The following is an 18,341-nucleotide window of genomic DNA, read 5'->3' as shown; positions in this document are numbered from 1 at the left end:
AAGAGTCATTAGGATACAATTTTTACGTCTCAGAGGATCACAATGTGTTTGTGAGCCGTCATGCCATCTTCTTGGAAAATCAGTTTATCCTTGATAGAGGCAGTGGGAGGAAAATTGAGCTTGAAGAGAAAGTCTCTGAAAAGCAACGAGTCATGGATCCTATAGAACCTATTCATAAGGAGCCAGTACACGATGTCCCTCAACCACCTCGTAGATCTAGTAGGGTCTCCCATCCTCCCGATAGATACTTAGGTATACTAGAAGAGGATACCGAGGAAATGTTCCTAGTGGGAGATAGGGATCACATACAGGATCCCAAAACCTACAACGAGGCGATATCTGATATCGATTCCGAGAAATGGCTGAAAGCTATGAAGTCAGAGATAGACTCCATGCATTCCAACCAAGTCTGGACCTTAGTAGATCCACCAGAAGGTATTGTACCTATTGGATGCAAATGGATCTACAAAAGGAAGATAGGTTCGGATGGAGAGGTAGAGACCTATAAGGCAAGGCTTGTGGCGAAAGGGTATAGTCAGCGCGAAGGTATTGACTATCAGGAGACCTTTTCACCTGTAGCCATGCTAAAATCCATCCGGACATTGCTTGCCATTGCAGCATTTCATGACTATGAAATCTGGCAGATGGATGTGAAAACTGCTTTCCTGAATGGATATCTTGATGAAGATATCTATATGGAACAACCTTTGGGTTTCACTTCCAGTGATGGAGATCACAAGGTCTGCAAGCTGCAAAGGTCCATCTATGGACTAAAGCAAGCCTCTCGGAGTTGGAACACTCGTTTCGATGATGCAATCAAAACGTTTGATTTCATCAAAAACGAAGAGGAACCATGTGTTTATAAAAAGGTTAGTGGGAGTACTGTCGTTTTTCTCGTACTGTACGTAGATGACATTCTCCTGATTGGGAATGATATTCCCATGCTAACCTCGGTCAAGGTCTGGTTGTCAAAAGAATTCTCCATGAAAGACCTTGGGGAAGCATCCTATATTTTGGGAATAAAGGTCTATAGAGATAGATCTGAAAGGATGCTTGGCCTTTCACAGAAGATGTACATAGAGGAGGTGCTGAAGAGGTTCAGCATGGAAAACTCCAAGAGGGGTCTCTTACCCCTAAGGCATGGAATTCATCTCTCCAAGAAGATGTGCCCCAACACATCTGAGGAGATTCAACGCATGAGCAAGATTCCTTATGCATCGGCAATAGGAAGCCTCATGTATGCCATGCTATGTACACGACCTGATATAGCTCTTGCTGTGAGTGTCACAAGCAGATATCAGTCGAATCCAGGTGAAGAACACTGGACAGCTGTGAAGAATATTCTTAAGTACTTGAGAAGAACTAAAGATTTATTCTTGGTTTTTGGAGGATCATCAGAGTTAAAGGTAGAAGGGTACACAGATTCAGACTTCATGACTGATGTCGATGACAGGAAGTCAACATCTGGATACGTGTTCTTGTGCAATGGTGGTACGGTGAATTGGAAGAGTTCTAAACAACCGATCATTGCTGATTCTACTATGGAAGCCGAATACATCGCCGCCTCTGAAGCTGCTAAGGAAGGCTTCTGGTTCAAGAAATTCATTGCAGAGCTGGATGTGATGACATCAGATGCCATAACACTCTACTGCGATAACAATGGCGCCATAGCCCTTGCTAAGGAGCCAAGGTCTCATCAGAAGTCTAAGCATATAGAGCGGCGCTTTCACCTCATACGCGACTATGTGGAGAAGAAATATGTAGAGGTGCAGAGAGTAGACTCCGCGGATAACGTGGCAGACCCTTTCACTAAGCAGCTGAGTCAGCAAAAGACTGAAGCCCACCTTGAGAAGATGGGCCTAAGATATATGACCAATTGGCTTTAGTGCAAGTGGGAGATTGTTAGATGTATGTCCTAGAAGCCAATTTGGCTGACACATTGTTGATTCTAGGGACATAATTTTGTACTTGACTATTTATTATTGAATAAATAAAAGGCATCTTTTTCATTCATATTGTTTATGTGTCTATGAATCGTCCAAGAAATTAATAAGATGATGATACATATTCTCAAGAGTTGAGAATTTGAGCCATGTATCATTGGTGATTAATTTCTAAATGCTCCTGATCAATGGATCATCACGAGGACGGTGATCGATCCGATCAGTGCACAGATCACTTTCCTTCTGGATGGACGAGACTTGAGTCCACAGTGTAGGGACACTGAAGTGATAGTGCAGGTGCTTGTTAGAGAACAAGGGTACTGAGCGTGACCAAGACAAGAAGTCACTTGGATGTCTATCCACTCGTCAGTGACTTACTTGATGTTGCAGTAGTGTGACTGGTCCTTTGACCTGCGGTGCTTCGGCTACTCACAGTGAGGTTATTGTAGTTTGACTGCACACATACATGGTCTCTAGCCATATGGGTCCATGCAGTGTAGATTGGCTGCAGTAGGTTCACTGTAGGAGTAGGGTATGCACCTACAAGGAATCTATCGACCTTGATAGAAGAGGAGTGATCCTATGTGATTTGTTAGACTGAGTTCTAAGACCTTGGCCAGGGCAGTAAAGTGGAGAAAGAGTTTTCCACTATCGAACTCAAGTCGAATAAATCTTGACATATGACAGACGATGGGGTTTGACGAGTTGTCCATGACCTCCGTCCTGTAGGGATCCACGATAGTAGGACTGTATCACATGTTAACTGCACCTAGAGGTTCATCATTCCATTCTGCTGGGTAGCCACTACATGCTGCTAGGTGTCACTGGTGGATGGTGGGACTCATAGGGATTATCTTGATGATCGATAAACCCTAATGAGTTGAGTTGGAATCGTTCCAACCCATTGAAAGGAGTTTTCAATGATATAGTGATAGAGATCACAATATATCTCACTACCAGTCAGAATAGAACCTATGGGGTCACATACACTAGAAGTATTGACCGATCCGATGGTTGAAATCGTGATTAGGAATCACAAGAAATCAATTTGATTGATAAGAAGTTGAAGAAGGAAAAGGAATTAATTAATTGGACTTGAAACAAGAATCCTACTTCGGGTAGGATACCTAGAGTTCTAATTGGATTAGGACTAGCATTCCTACTTGGAATAGGATTCCTCAATCCTAATGAGATTAGGAGTTTTGAATTAAAATTGGATTCCTACTTGGAGTAGGATTCCTAGAAATCCTAATTGGATTAGGACTTCGGATTCAAATAGAGTCCTAATTGGATTAGGACTAAAATCAAACAAATCCTAATTGGATTAGGATTCCTTAAGTCCTAATTAATTATTAATCTAATGAATCAACATGACTCCTAATTGGATTAGGATTGAAGAGTTCAATTGAGTCATGATCCATTTAAGTCCTAATTAGATTGGGACTAGCATAGATTGAACCCAAATTGGCTAATCCTAATTAGATTAGGATGAAACCATGAGAGAGGCACCTAATCCTCTTTGGAAGAGGATTAGGTTAACCAACTAAGAGGGGCATCAGCCCTCTCCAATTGCTTGGGGCGACAAGAAGAGAGGAGCTAGGGCCGGCGCCCCCTTCTTTCTTTGGAAAGTTATCTAGGGCTCCAACTTTGGAGGAGCCCTTGATAGCTATAAGAAGCACCATGAGGCCGGCGCCCTAAGAATTGGAGTCCTCTTCCTCTTGCTGCCGCCACCCTCCCCTCTCCTCTCTTGGTTCAGCCGCAAGCAAAGGGAGAGCAAGGTCCAAGCGTTGGTGTCTTCCTCTTCCTCCAATCCTTCTTCCAATGCAGGGAAAAGAAAGAAGGCTGCAGAAGCTGTGTTCTTCTTCCTTGAGTTCCTTCTTCTTCTTCCTCCTCTCAAGCACTTTCAAGAGTTGAAAGAAAGAGAAGAGATCAGCCATCATAGGAAGTCTTTGCAAGGGAGCTAGCACCCCGGGAAGACAAGAAAGATTTGATCGGTTCTCTACTTCGTGTGGATACCCGTAGAGGCCGGACGTTTGAACGGCTTCAAGCGAACCCTCTTCCTAAAACCACGAATTCAGATTCGCGGTGATCATCTACCCGCGCAAGGTGAAGATTTGATCTTCCTATTAGTTTTAAAAGTTTTAATTCTTGCCTAATTACGAAAGGTCTCGAAACAACGTTCATGCGATGAACGTTGAACTCGTGCATGCCGATTCCGCTGCCATCTGAAAATTTTTGAAATATCAGCGGCATGGGCGGGTTCCCAACACTCTGGATTTACTGAGAGGGTCGACCCAAGATGAAGTTGAGTCGACCCAAGCTTGAGTCGACCCAAACCCTGTGTGGGTCGACCCAAAGGCAAGACAGAACAGAAGATAGAAAAGGTTCTCTGGAAACCCTGTTAGGGTCGACCCAAGAAGAAGTTGAGTCGACCCAACTGAACCTTGAGTCGACCCAAAGAAAGGTTGGGTCGACCCAAGTGAAGGAAGGCTGAATTTCAAGTTTCTGTGGATTCTGAGAGGGTCGACCCAAGGAATGTTTGAGTCGACCCAAGTGAAAGTTGGGTCGACCCAAGGACAGGTTGAGTCGACCCAAGCACGGGCAGAAGCATAACGGCTAGTTGTGCAGAAGTGCTTTTTGGACTCCCAACGGCTATAAACGGCTAGTTTCTTCAATCCAACGGTCAGGAAGGACTATTTGGAGGTTGGAGAAGTATTTAAGAGGGAGTATTCATCAGAGAAAGCAAGCTTTGGAAAATACATCAAGTGCATTCAAGAGAGAACCCTAGCAAGGCAAGCTTCATCCAAGTGCTTCATTCAAGAATCAAAAGAAAGTAGTTGAGCAGATTCAAAGAGTCATCAAGAGCTCCATCCACCCTTGAAGAGTGAAGCATCCTTGACAAAGAAGAGAGAAGTCACATCAAGCGATAAATATTCTCTAAACTCTTCTTTGTAGATTATATTGTTATATTTGCTCATCTAGGAGTTTAAATCTTCTTCCTTTGTTTATTAGACTACTTGTAAAGGTTGGTTGGTTAGCCCGCAAAACCAACGAAATAGGTTGATTGGTGAACCCGAAAAACTAATTGTAAAAGTTCGTTGGTGAGCCCGTAAAACCAACATAGGTTGTTGGTAAGCCCGTAAAACCAACGTAGGTTGTTGGTGAACCCGTAAAACCAATTGTAAAGGTTCGTTGGTGAGCCCGTAAAACCAACATAGGTTGTTGGTAAGCCCGAAAACCAACGTAGGTTGTTGGTGAACCCGTAAAACCAATTGTATAGGTTCATTGGTGAGCCCGTAAAACCAACATAGGTTTTTGGTGAACCCGGAAAACCAAAGTGTAAAGGTTTTTGGATTGTGAGCCCGGAAAACAATCCAACTGTAATCCGCGGAATTATAGTGAATTCTCAAGGGGTCGCTTGGAGAGTGGACGTAGGTGCTAAGGAGAGCACCGAACCACTATACTTCTTGTTGTTTGTATTGTGATTTGTTTAAGTTCACTAACTCATCATTTAACACAAGTAAGATAGTTAAAATTAAAAGAAACCAATTCACCCCCCCCCCCCTCTTGGCTTGTCACCTTGGGCAACAAGTGGTATCAGAGCAAGGTGCTCCAATAGTAATTATTGATCTCACAATCAAGAGTTAAAGATCATGACAACCCAAGTGGGATGTTCTATGAGTGAGGGACAATTAATTGATAGACCTCCACTATTTAATGGTATAAACTACACACATTGGAAAGCACGCATGCGCATTTTCATTCAAGCATATGACTACAATTTGTGGAGTATCATAGTCAATGGGCTACATACAAATGCTAATCATGATAAGAAAATGGCTCAGCAAAATGCAAAAGCCATGAATATTCTATATTGTGCATTGGATGATAGTGAACTTAATAACATATCTTTTTGCATGACTGCTAAGGAAATATGGAGTATGCTTGAAGTTAAATATGAATGCACTAACATTTCTAGTGAATTTGAAACTAGCTCAGAAGAAGAAGAGCAGCAAACTGAAATTGAAGATCTATGCTTTGTGGCACATGAAGATGAGGTATGTACTCGAATACAAAGTGATTTCTCATTCAAAAATCAAGTACATACTGAAGCTCAATCTGATTTTACATTTGATGAACTTCATGATGCATTTTCTGATTTATACTTAGAATACAAGAAGCTTAGTTTAAAGAATAAAAAGCTACATCTGAAAATGTCAGAAGAAAGAAATTCTACTGCTGAAATGAAAGATAAATTAAATTCTGAGAATGAACACTTAAGATTAAATTCAGAAGAATTGATTCAGAAAAATCAGAATTTAATTGAAGAAAATCAAAACTTAAGTGAAAAAGTTAACCAACTAAAATCTTTTATTAACAAATTCACTGTAAGTTCAGAAAGATTAAAAACGATGTTTGAAAGTCAGCATGCTATTTTTGATAAATCAAGACTTGGCTGCACTTCATTACTTAAATCTCTAAATAAAAGGGTTATCAATTCACCAAGCAAACCATCAAATAAGATAACTTATTTCAAACATGAAAAGATTGGGTATAACAACTTTGCCTATAGGTCCAATACTATTAAATCAAATGGTAAAGTTGTTACTATTAAACAAATTTGGGTTCCAAAAGAAACCATATGCACTAACCATCAAGGTCCCAAGCAAGTTTGGATACCTAAAACGAAAATATGAGGGTGTAGATATAGGTGTGCCAAGTTACCTATGGAATAAATAGAACTCTCATACAAATGGGTGCGTTGACACATAATTTAAAATAAGTCTCAACTTATTCATTAAATCTAGTATCAGGTTTAACATTCTACATCATATATTAAAATTACGATACTCTCTGCATCAAAGCTTTAAATGCCTTATATGTATGTTAAATTTTTACCTCAACAATCTTAGCATAAAATTTTTCTAGTGCTTGCATGATAATAAGAAAACAATGAATGAATATGTATAACCTTCCCCTTTAAGTTTTTCAAAATCTAAATTTCTTCTCTAGTATAAATGTTTGATGCTGATTTCATGCTAAAACTTTATTGAGCATAATACTTATGAAATCTTATGTTATCATTTGTGAAGGTATGAATGTAATTCATCATGTTATTATTATACCATTCATTCCTTATATGATTATCTGAAATGTATTATGATTTGCTTTATAAGTCTCATATATGCATCATAGGTTAAACCATGATCATCTCAAATTGGTTCAATCATAAATGATTAATGTGTTATGATCATAATAAGAAACTTACTTAAAAGTTTTTATAATAACAAATTGTCTTCCTTCTTACAAGTAATGCTCAAGACTATTCTAAAATTCAAAATCAATAAATCTGATCATTAAAATATTTCATTGAGCATAATCATTGTATCCATGATTAATATCTTTCTCTAAAATTATCTCGAACTCTGCCGATTATTTTTAACCTATCATGTTTAATCTGAGCATAAAAATCTTTTAAAGCATGAATATTAATTTCTTTGAACTATCTCTCATAAGTCAAAAATAAAATCTTATCTGCTCTAAAAGAAGATTGCTTATCTCTCTGAAACAGGATTACTTGTGTTGAAAGTTGAAACGTAATCAGAATTCTGATAGAAACAATTGTTTAAGATAATTTGATTAAAACCTAACTTGTTTATCTTATTGATAATTATCTTAAGCAAATAAAATCTAAGCTAAATTGATTTTTGAAAACAAGAAATTGATTTGACCTTGATGAATCTTTCTATTGCCTCACATGCTTGTCCTTGAACCATCTTACTTAATGAAACTATCTCTTTAGTTCAAGTGACTTGTGTTTGCTTATATTTAGGCAATCTCTTGAGTAGAATGACTCAATATTCAATTATTGTCATGTCTTATTTTGAGTCATCTAGTTAAAAAATAAATAAATAAATAAATATGTCGTATGAATGTTTTGTATCTTGAAGAAACTAATGAATTGCCTTCAAGAAAAGAAAAAGATTTTGCTAATGATACAGGATTTATGAGCAAGAAATTTCAACTTGAAGGACACCTCGATGAAAGATACAATAAACATTCCCTTGCAAACAAAAAAAAAGAGAGATTTTCTTCAGCCAAGGGTGTAAAGAATCTAAAAGGTATTTGGCTTGAAGAATGCTAAATGCACTGGTAATCTAAACTCTTCTCTTGTGAGTTAGTTGAGCAAAATCAATAGTCTAAAATTATATGGTAGCATGATTAAACCTTTAATTGCTGATCATCTTGATATCATGCTTCATTCTAATGCTAGTGATAATTGTTTCATGGTGTGATTAAATTGAAGTTTACTTTTTCCTATATAATGCATAACCATGAAATACACAAGTTTATGCCTCAAATCTCTAATTCAAAATAACTTGTGATAAGCTATGAATCATTGGGCATAATGAAAATGTTGTTTGCATGATATACATTTATATGCAGCATATTAGATTAATTTTTTATTCTGCTCTTTTATGTAATTACTTGAAAATAACAAAAAGAGAGAGAGATAAAGAAAAAGAAAATGAACATTATTCAAAGGAAGTAAAAGCTAAGTAAAAGCAAATACTCCAATCTTAAGGAAAAGTAAAACAAGCATAATATATTCGGCACATTTGTGAGACTTGTGTGAGCATTCTTTTGGAAGGAATAAAATCCGTAATTAATTACATTTAAACAGGGGAAGTTTGAAGTGAACATTTTAACCTTTCTATATTGCTCATCACAGGGATTGTGCCAATGGGGAGGCTAGTGGTAGTACCCGGCACTATTTGACCCAACTATTCGGTGTAGGGTATATTAGGGACGGCACAAGAGGGAGGCTAGTGGTAGTACCTCGTGCCCCTTCCAACTCCACCGGATAGGGAGCAAATAGAGTATAGAGCATAGAAAAGTAAAACCAAAAGAAATGAAAATCGTTCATTGAGTGGTTAAAGAAAGAAATTAAAAAAAAATTGGGGAATGAATGATAAGTAAATGAAATAATATAAGAAGGTTGTGAAAAAGCAAATGAAGTTTCAATCACTTGAAAACACACCTTAAGGATAAAATCAGTGCTAAATTATATAAATAGGGAGAGTTTATTTGAAAAGAATTAATTTTAATCGTTGACATACTTGTTCTTAATGCTTTAATGGTATGCATACTATATTTCACATGTAACATGATGTTTTGAATTGTGAGTTTTCAAAATTAAAAAAAAAGGGAGGATTTTGTTCAAATATAATTTGTAATGCTCTATGCCTAGATAATTTGATTGAAACATGTTTCTATCAACAACATCATTTTGTTTTAGTGAATATCTTTTGAAAAATAAAAGATAAGAACAATCTAAATTTGCAAATTAGGCAGAATGAATTAATTCAGATTTATCTTTCATTTTGCCTAACATTGGTACATAATGTTCTGATACATGTTAAAATATCCTCCAATTTGTACCAAAACTCAATATTAAAAATAAAGATTCTGAATGTGCTCTGATGTGCTTGAAATATGTATTTTCAGTCTTAATAACTTAAGATGAGCTACAATGTAGAAGATACATATCTCAAATTATGAATTTTGAAAGCCTTCTTGAAAATTCTTATGAAATTCAGAATATGACCTAGTATAAAAGTTTAAACTCCATATAAAATGCTTATATCTTTACATTTTGTAATTTTCATTATATGCTTCAATGATTGCATCATCTTGGGAAATAACTCAATATGATTTCTAGATGAAAACTGCGGTTTAAGAAAAATAGAATTACTTTGGATACCTTGGTTGTTTGCTCCGATACGCATCTGAAACATATCATTTTTTATCTTATAAGTGTACTGAAATTGGTCTAAATGATGTGTTTTTCAATGATCTTGATTGCAAATAAATGGTTCTAAACATATGATATTATTTTGATATTAAAAAGATTTATGGTGCTTCATATATACATTGCTGAAAAACTATGACTAAGAAATTAATATTTTGAATATACACTCCTGCATAATTAAATGCTTCTATCATTAAAAAGAAAAGCAATTTTTAAGATGAGAGTTAATGATCCTAAAGATTAAAATATTTCAAATCACTTCAATAATTCTTATAGGAAAGAAAATGTAATTACTTTTGAAAGAAATTTGAGCTTCAAAAGAATTATATTCTGATTAATATTTCCATACATATTCAAAAAAAAATAGGAGGAAATATAATTTATTCTTGAAAGATTAAAAAAAAAGTGATTGCTATAAATTTTGAAAAATTCTAGATCACTCTACATTCTTGATATTATAGAAGAACAAAAAAAAAGGTTTGAAAGAAAATGCATCTTTTGAGGGGGAGCTTTAAATACTCAATCTCTTTATTGAAAATTATCCTCAAACTCTAAACTCTCAAATGGAATGATTAATTAAGAGGGAGAAAGAAAATTTTAGAGGGAGAGATCATATAGAACTTAATCGTATAAATTCGCATCTAAAGATGAGACAAAGAATACTAAATGTAAAGTGGTATTAAACTTTGTGCTTCATTGAATATCTTTTGAAAGTTGGATTTCCATCTATATTCATCGGTAAATCATTTATTTCTGAAAATTAATTGAAAAGGACTCCATCTGTCTTAGTATCGAAAATTTATCTTGGAATCTACTTATGAGTTCTTATTGGCTTGCACTTTAGTATTTCAATCCTGAGCCAATTCATTTTAATTGATTTTGATGCTATGATCTTTAAAGGAGTAAAAGAAAGTCTTTAAGAGAGCTCTAAAAGAACTTTCAAAGCCTTGAATTTTATGTATCCTACATTGCATAAATTCATGTTTTGGTATCTATGCCCCAATACTTTTATATCATGAAAGAACTTTGAAGTCATTAAGAATTAAGGATTCAACATAATCTTATGTTTTTCGAGTATATAAGGTTTGATCTTTATTTGCTCTTATACTATACTCTGAAAATTAATTAGATTGCTCTCATCTTGCTATATACTTAATATATATATATATATATAAAAGGTGTTGAATTTTCATTCGTGCCTTCTTTGAATATTATTCTTGATACTTCTTGAAATAACTTGAAAAAGATTCTATCTACACTTGATTTGAAAAATATCTTTGGAATCTACAGTTAGAGATCTCTTTTGGCTCACATCTTAAATGTCTCATTTCTAAAGCCAAACACATAGAAATAAGATATCATTTTATTAGGAATCATGTGCAAAATGGAAACATATGTATTGAGCATATATGTATTGAAAAACAATTAGCTGACATATTCACAAAACCCTTGAGTGAAGATAGATTCTGTACGCTAAGGAGGGAATTAGGCATATGTGATCCTTTTTATTGAAGAGATATAAAAGGGAGCAAGCAGTCTCATGATACATTCCTCCCATTTCTAAAAACCCATGAAACATGAGTCAAACTTGTAATCTATAGATTCCTTACTCATGTATCATTGTCCCAGAAAGAATTTGTAAGGATTGGAAGCAAGGAAAATTTTTAGAAGCGAAAAGGAAGAGAAAGAAAAAATTTCTGAACTTGGGTCGACCCAACCCAGAATAGGGTCGACCCAACGTTGAGTCGACCCAAGAAAATTCTTGAGTCGACCCAACGTCGGGACCCCACTGTTAAAAGAAGGACCCGTGAGCTATCTAGGGCACTGTTTACCCTTTGTCCTCTTCCGAAAACCCTATTTCCCACTCTCAAATCTTCTCCAATCATCTCCAAACAGTAGATTACTTCAATATCTTGGAGAAATGGGACCCAAGAGAGCCGTAGCCAAGCGATCCGGGAGAGTCTCACGATCTTGTTTAGAGCCTAGGATATGTATCTAGTTCTCATATGTATTTTGTGTTGATCATGTATTTTGAACCTTGATTGAGGAACATTGTATTTGCTTTTGTTTTTGGCATGATTGTACTAAAATGTTCCTATTTTGATCAATGAAGTTTGAATGTTTGTTATTGTGTCTTTTCCCATGTACCTATTTGATGATAACAAAAAGGGGGAGAAGTAAAGAAAGAGTAATAGGGAAGAAGTAAAGATAGAGTAAATAGAGTAACAAAAAGGGGGAGAAGTAAAGAAAGAGTAATAGGGGAGAAGTAAAGATAGAGTAATAAGAGGAGAAGTAAAGAAAGAAAGAGAAATAATTTGTAAAACAAATTGAAAAGCATATAAGAAAGCATATATATCAAAGGGGGAGCAATTTGCAACAATGAAAATGATCAAGTCAAAAATTTATATCAAATTTCAGAATTTGGCATGCACCTTTCACACCTCGATACATAATCTGAAACTCATGTTTTATCTCAAATTTTTGGAGTTTCATCTTTAATGAATTATAAATGAAAGGGGGAACAATTCAAAAAGTCAAACTGGCAACATTTGAATGATATAGGGGGAGACTTCACTCTTATATATGAAAAGTTAAAATTTAGCAAGTTAAGCCCTTTCAAAAACTGAATTTAAGATAAGTATCAATAGGCTCATACTCTTTATTTTGTAATCATCAAAAAGGGGGAGATTGAGGATGATAGTGTTATTTTGATGATTAACAAGTAATTATCTAGAGTATGTTATAAGTTAAATCGATACTTCATTTATAAGTTTATTACTCTCAGTATATTTTGTATTAATTGATATAAATACATTTCATTGTTCATTTGAATGAATCTAACCTTGAGATGCAGCAAAGTGTGGATTGAGTCGACCCAAAGGATGATTGGGTCGACCCCGTCACATCAAGAAATCATTTGGCACACTTCTGCAAAAATGGCACAGATGAACAGTGTGTTGGGTCGACCCAAGGAAAGCATGAGTCGACCCAAACATCAAGATCCTCAAAACAACTTAGAAAATGGTTCTCTGGATTTACTGAGAGGGTCGACCCAAGATGAAGTTGAGTCGACCCAAGCTTGAGTCGACCCAAACCCTGTGTGGGTCGACCCAAAGGCAAGACAGAACAGAAGACAGAAAAGGTTCTCTGGAAACCCTGTTAGGGTCGACCCAAGAAGAAGTTGAGTCGACCCAACTGAACCTTGAGTCGACCCAAAGAAAGGTTGGGTCGACCCAAGTGAAGGAAGGCTGAATTTCAAGTTTCTGTGGATTCTGAGAGGGTCGACCCAAGGAATGTTTGAGTCGACCCAAGTGAAAGTTGGGTCGACCCAAGGACAGGTTGAGTCGACCCAAGCACGAGCAGAAGCATAACGGCTAGTTGTGCAGAAGTGCTTTTTGGACTCCCAACGGCTATAAACGGCTAGTTTCTTCAATCCAACGGTCAGGAAGGACTATTTGGAGGTTGGAGAAGTATTTAAGAGGGAGTATTCATCAGAGGAAGCAAGCTTTGGAAAATACATCAAGTGCATTCAAGAGAGAACCCTAGCAAGGCAAGCTTCATCCAAGTGCTTCATTCAAGAATCAAAAAAAAGTGGTTGAGCAGATTCAAAGAGTCATCAAGAGCTCTATCCACCCTTGAAGAGTGAAGCATCCTTGACAAAAAAGAGATAAGTCACATCAAGCGATAAATATTCTCTAAACTCTTCTTTGTAGATTATATTGTTATATTTGCTCATCTAGGAGTTTAAATCTTCTTTCTTTGTTTATTAGACTACTTGTAAAGGTTGGTTAGTTAGCCCGCAAAACCAACGAAATAGGTTGATTGGTGAACCCGAAAAACCAATTGTAAAGGTTCGTTGGTGAGCCAGTAAAACCAACATAGGTTGTTGGTAAGCCCGTAAAACCAACGCAGGTTGTTGGTGAACCCGTAAAACCAATTGTAAAGGTTCGTTGGTGAGCCCGTAAAACCAACATAGGTTGTTGGTAAGCCCGTAAAACCAACATAGGTTGTTGGTGAACCCGTAAAACCAATTGTATAGGTTCGTTGGTGAGCCCGTAAAACCAACATAGGTTTTTGGTGAACCCGAAAAACCAAAGTGTAAAGGTTTTTGGATTGTGAGCCCGGAAAACAATCCAACTGTAATCCGCGGGATTATAGTGAATTCTCAAGGGGTCGCTTGGGGAGTGGACGTAGGTGCTAAGGAGAGCATCGAACCACTATACTTCTTGTTGTTTGTATTGTGATTTATTTAAGTTCACTAACTCATCATTTAACACAAGTAAGATAGTTAAAATTAAAAGAAACCAATTCACCCCCCCTCTTGGCTTGTCACCTTGGGCAACACTCATCATACCCCCCAACTGGCTTATTGCTAGTCTCTAGCAATTCAGAGCAAACAATAACATGAGAGTACAAAAAAAATGTTGGTTGATCCTTTGATGTTTTATTAGAACTAATTGCATAAAATTAAGATAAGTACTCACTTTCGTAGGAATCACGATTGCACTTAGCATGCGCAACAAGCCGTTAAACCCCTAGGTTACCCTAGTGGACGAGTGTTGTCTCATGAGGATTTTCAGGGATGCTACCCACAAACATCATGAATGATATGACATGACATGAGATCCTAATAAAAATGTGAAATAAATTCTAAGCTAATACACATGTAATTAATTGATATATATTTTCAAGCATGGCAACTATTAAAGCAAGGAAAAAAAATGATCATGTAGTGTGCATGAAATCGCATGACTTTCTCAGAGTACTAATACCTCCACCACAACCGGGCATCGCCTGAGTTTTAGGTGCACTACTCAAGTTCACAAGTATTTTCTACAATTTGTTAGAACTTGATCCATCAAATTTTCAGAATATCACATGTTGTCTAAATTTGTCAAGAATGGTTCGCATGTAAAGAAAGAGCTATCAATCCCAAGTAAACAACCCGGGTACACAGAGGTCCGACACAATGGAGTCAAACCAGTCATTACCACATGTCACTAGGTTCAGTCTGACCAACCCTATTCATGCTTATTTTTATTTTTAAACACAAATGACGATTACAATAGTCCAACCCCATTAGGCTCTAGTAAGGTCCATGTAGCGAGCTTTCAGTCAATGACCTCCGATCCAGTTGGCTTAAGACATTAGGTGAAACACCCCTCGGACTTAATTACTCGAACCAAACTACGCCACGAGGCCAGACTTGTCATTATAAGGATTTTTCTATTATTATTATCATGCAAGAAAAGAGATGGTAGACTGAACCATATAGATATTTTTATTATATATGTGACTGCATCGTGACTATAGGTCAACCAAGGTCGGATCATAAGGCACCTAAGTAATCTAACTGGGATATTCAACCTCTATCTTTATGTGAAAACCAAATCATGAACCTTATGGTACGAACAAGGATACTCATACTTCTTTTACGGATAAAGCTAACAAAAATGCAGTTAACAAATATGAACTCCTGAGATCTTCCTATTGTCATTAAGTACATGTGTGGGGATCTAATAATAGGTCTCTGATCAGTCATAGTATGCATGTGTTCCTTGCCTTAATAGGTGCACAAACTCAATATGAAAATACATGTGCATTTGCTCAGAAAAGAAAGTAATAAAATAAATCAAATGCAAAAACAAGTTTTTTTTTTTCAAAATATTTTCCTCCCCCCAACTTAAACATTGCATTGTCCTCAATGTAAAAGATACAAGAAACGATATATGAAAGACAAGAGAGAAAATAATATTGGAGAGAAGAGTAATACCTTGAGCTGTTGATATCCAGAAAAGAAGACCTACAAAATAAGAAGAAAAATAAAAGAAAAAAATAATTCTAACTAATATACATATACCTTTGTCGTCAAGCTCAGTCATAAGAAGGCTCCTCCAAGGAAAAAGAGTCCTCTTCATCTGCAAAATTCTCAAGAAAAGGTTTTAATCTGTGTCCATTTACCTTAAAAATTTTGCCATCTTGTGGATTCTCAATCTCAACTGCCCGTATGGAAAAACAGTTTTTACAATGAAAGGACCTGTCCATCTTGATCGTAACTTTCCAGAAAATAGATGTAAGCGAGAGTCATAACAAAGAACTTTTTGTGCAGGTTCAAAAAATTTTCTTAGAATTGATTTATCATGCCTGATTTTCATTCGTTCTTTACAAAGTCTAGCATTGTCATATGCATCCCGACGAATTTCATTCAGCTCACTTAGTTGTAATTTTCTAGCTAAACCAACATCTGACAATTCAAAGTTTAATTTTCTAATGGTCCAATACGATTTATGCTCTATTTCAACAGGTAGATGACGTGCTTTTCCATAGACTAGCCGACACGGGGACATACCAAGAATAGTTTTATAAGCAGTACGGTAAGCCCACAATGCGTCAGAAAGTTTTAAAGACCAGTCTTTGCGTGATGGATTCACCGTTTTCTCTAAAATTCGTTTAATCTCCCGATTGGCTAACTCTACTTGGCCACTAGTCTGCGGGTGATAAGGAGTTGCAATTCTATGAGTGATACCGTACTTTCGTAATAGGATCTCAAAAGGTTTATTACAGAAATGTTTTCCACCATCACTAATTATAACCTTGGGCATCCCAAACCTAGAAAATATGTTTTTTTAAGAAATTTTAAAACTGGTTTGTGGTCATTTGTTCGACAAGACACAGCTTCTACCCATTTGGACACATACTCAACACCAACTAAAATGTACTCATATCCAAAAGACGGTGGAAATGGGCCCATGAAATCGATGCCCCACATGTCAAAAATTTCAATAGCAGTAATGGGCTGAAGAGGCATCATTTGCCTACGAGTTAGACTTCCAACACGTTGACATGGGTCACATGTCCTACAGAACTCGTGGGCATCTCTAAATAGTGTAGGCCAATAAAAACTACATTGTAACACCTTCGCTGCCATTTTCTTAGATGCAAAGTGTCCTCCGCAAGCACTGGTGTGACAAAAAGAGAATACACTATGCATCTCATGATCCGATATGCATCTTCTAAAGATTTGATCATTACAATAATAAGAGGCATCGTAATAATAACTCCTTACTTCACGCAAGAAATTATTCTTATCATTCGATCCCCAATGCTCCGGCATCCGGTTCGTGACAAGAAAGTTTACAATATCAGCATACCATGGCATAGTAGAAAGTGTAAACAGCTGCTCTTCGGGGAATGAGTCCTTGATGGAAAATTGTGGCACCGAATCATTAAAAACTAGCCGTGATAAATGGTCAGCAACCACATTTTCTACTCCCTTTTTATCTTTGATTGTGATGTCAAATTCTTGGAGTAGAAGTATCCATCGTATTAAGCATGGTTTGGCCTCTTTCTTATCCAATAAATATTTTAGCGCTGCATGGTCCGTGAAGATAACAATAGGAGCACCAAGGATATAAGAGCGAAATTTGTCTAACGCAAATACTACTGCAAGCAATTCTTTTTCGGTGGTGGTGTAATTCACTTAAGCATCGTTTAAAGTTTTGCTTGCATAGTAAATGACATATGGCTTGTTATCCTTGCGTTGTCCCAGGACAGCTCCTATCGCATAGTCGCTAGCATCGCACATGATCTTAAAAGGTAATGACCAATCAGGTGGTCGCACGATGGGTGCGGTGCTAAGCATAGACTTCAACTTTTCGAATGCCTCTTGACAGGTTTCAGTCCAATTAAACGGTGTATCAAGGGATAGGAGGTTACATAATGGTCGAGCTATGACACTAAAGTCCTTGATGAACCTCCTATAAAATCCGGCATGACCCAAAAATGATCTAACATCTCTAACCGTCTTGGGTGCAGGTAGCTTGGCGATTAGGTCAATCTTAGCTCTATCAACTTCCATGCCCTTCGATGAAACAATATGTCTTAGGACAATTCCCTTTGGCACCATGAAGTGGCATTTCTCCCAATTCAGTATCAGATTTTTTTCCATGCATCGAGCTAAGACTGCTTGTAAATGTGACAGGCAATCATCAAATGAATCGCCAAAAATAGAGAAATCATCCATAAACACTTCTAAAAATTTCTCATTCATATCTTCAAAAATGCTGAGCATGCATCTTTGGAATGTCGCAGGTGCATTACACAACCCGAATGGCATCCGACGGAAAGCGAATGTGCCAAAAGGACAAGTGAAGGTAGTCTTATCTTGATCCTCAGGTGAAATTTCGATTTGGTAGTACCCGAAATAGCTATCGAGAAAATAATAGAATTTGTGTCCTGCAACTCTTTCCAAAACTTGGTTGAGGAAGGGTAGGGGAAAGTGATCTTTCCTAGTGACCAAATTCAATTTTCGGTAGTCAACACACATGCGCCAACTCGTCGGAACACGAGTTGGGACTAGTTCACCCTGGTCATTTTTGACTACTGTCAGACCCGCTTTCTGGGCACAACTTGAGTAGGACTCACCCACTTGCTGTCGGAAATCGGGTAAATAATACCCACATCAAGCAACTTAAGGACTTCTGTTTTAACCACATCTCTCATTGTCGGATTCAGCCTACGCTGCTTTTGCCTTGTGGTTTTCGCATTATCCTCCAAATATAACCGATGCATGCAAATCAAAGGGT

Source organism: Phoenix dactylifera, unplaced genomic scaffold (assembly GCF_009389715.1).
Source record: "Phoenix dactylifera cultivar Barhee BC4 unplaced genomic scaffold, palm_55x_up_171113_PBpolish2nd_filt_p 000403F, whole genome shotgun sequence".
NCBI classification, from domain to species: domain Eukaryota; kingdom Viridiplantae; phylum Streptophyta; class Magnoliopsida; order Arecales; family Arecaceae; genus Phoenix; species Phoenix dactylifera.
This window is presented reverse-complemented; position numbering follows the sequence as displayed.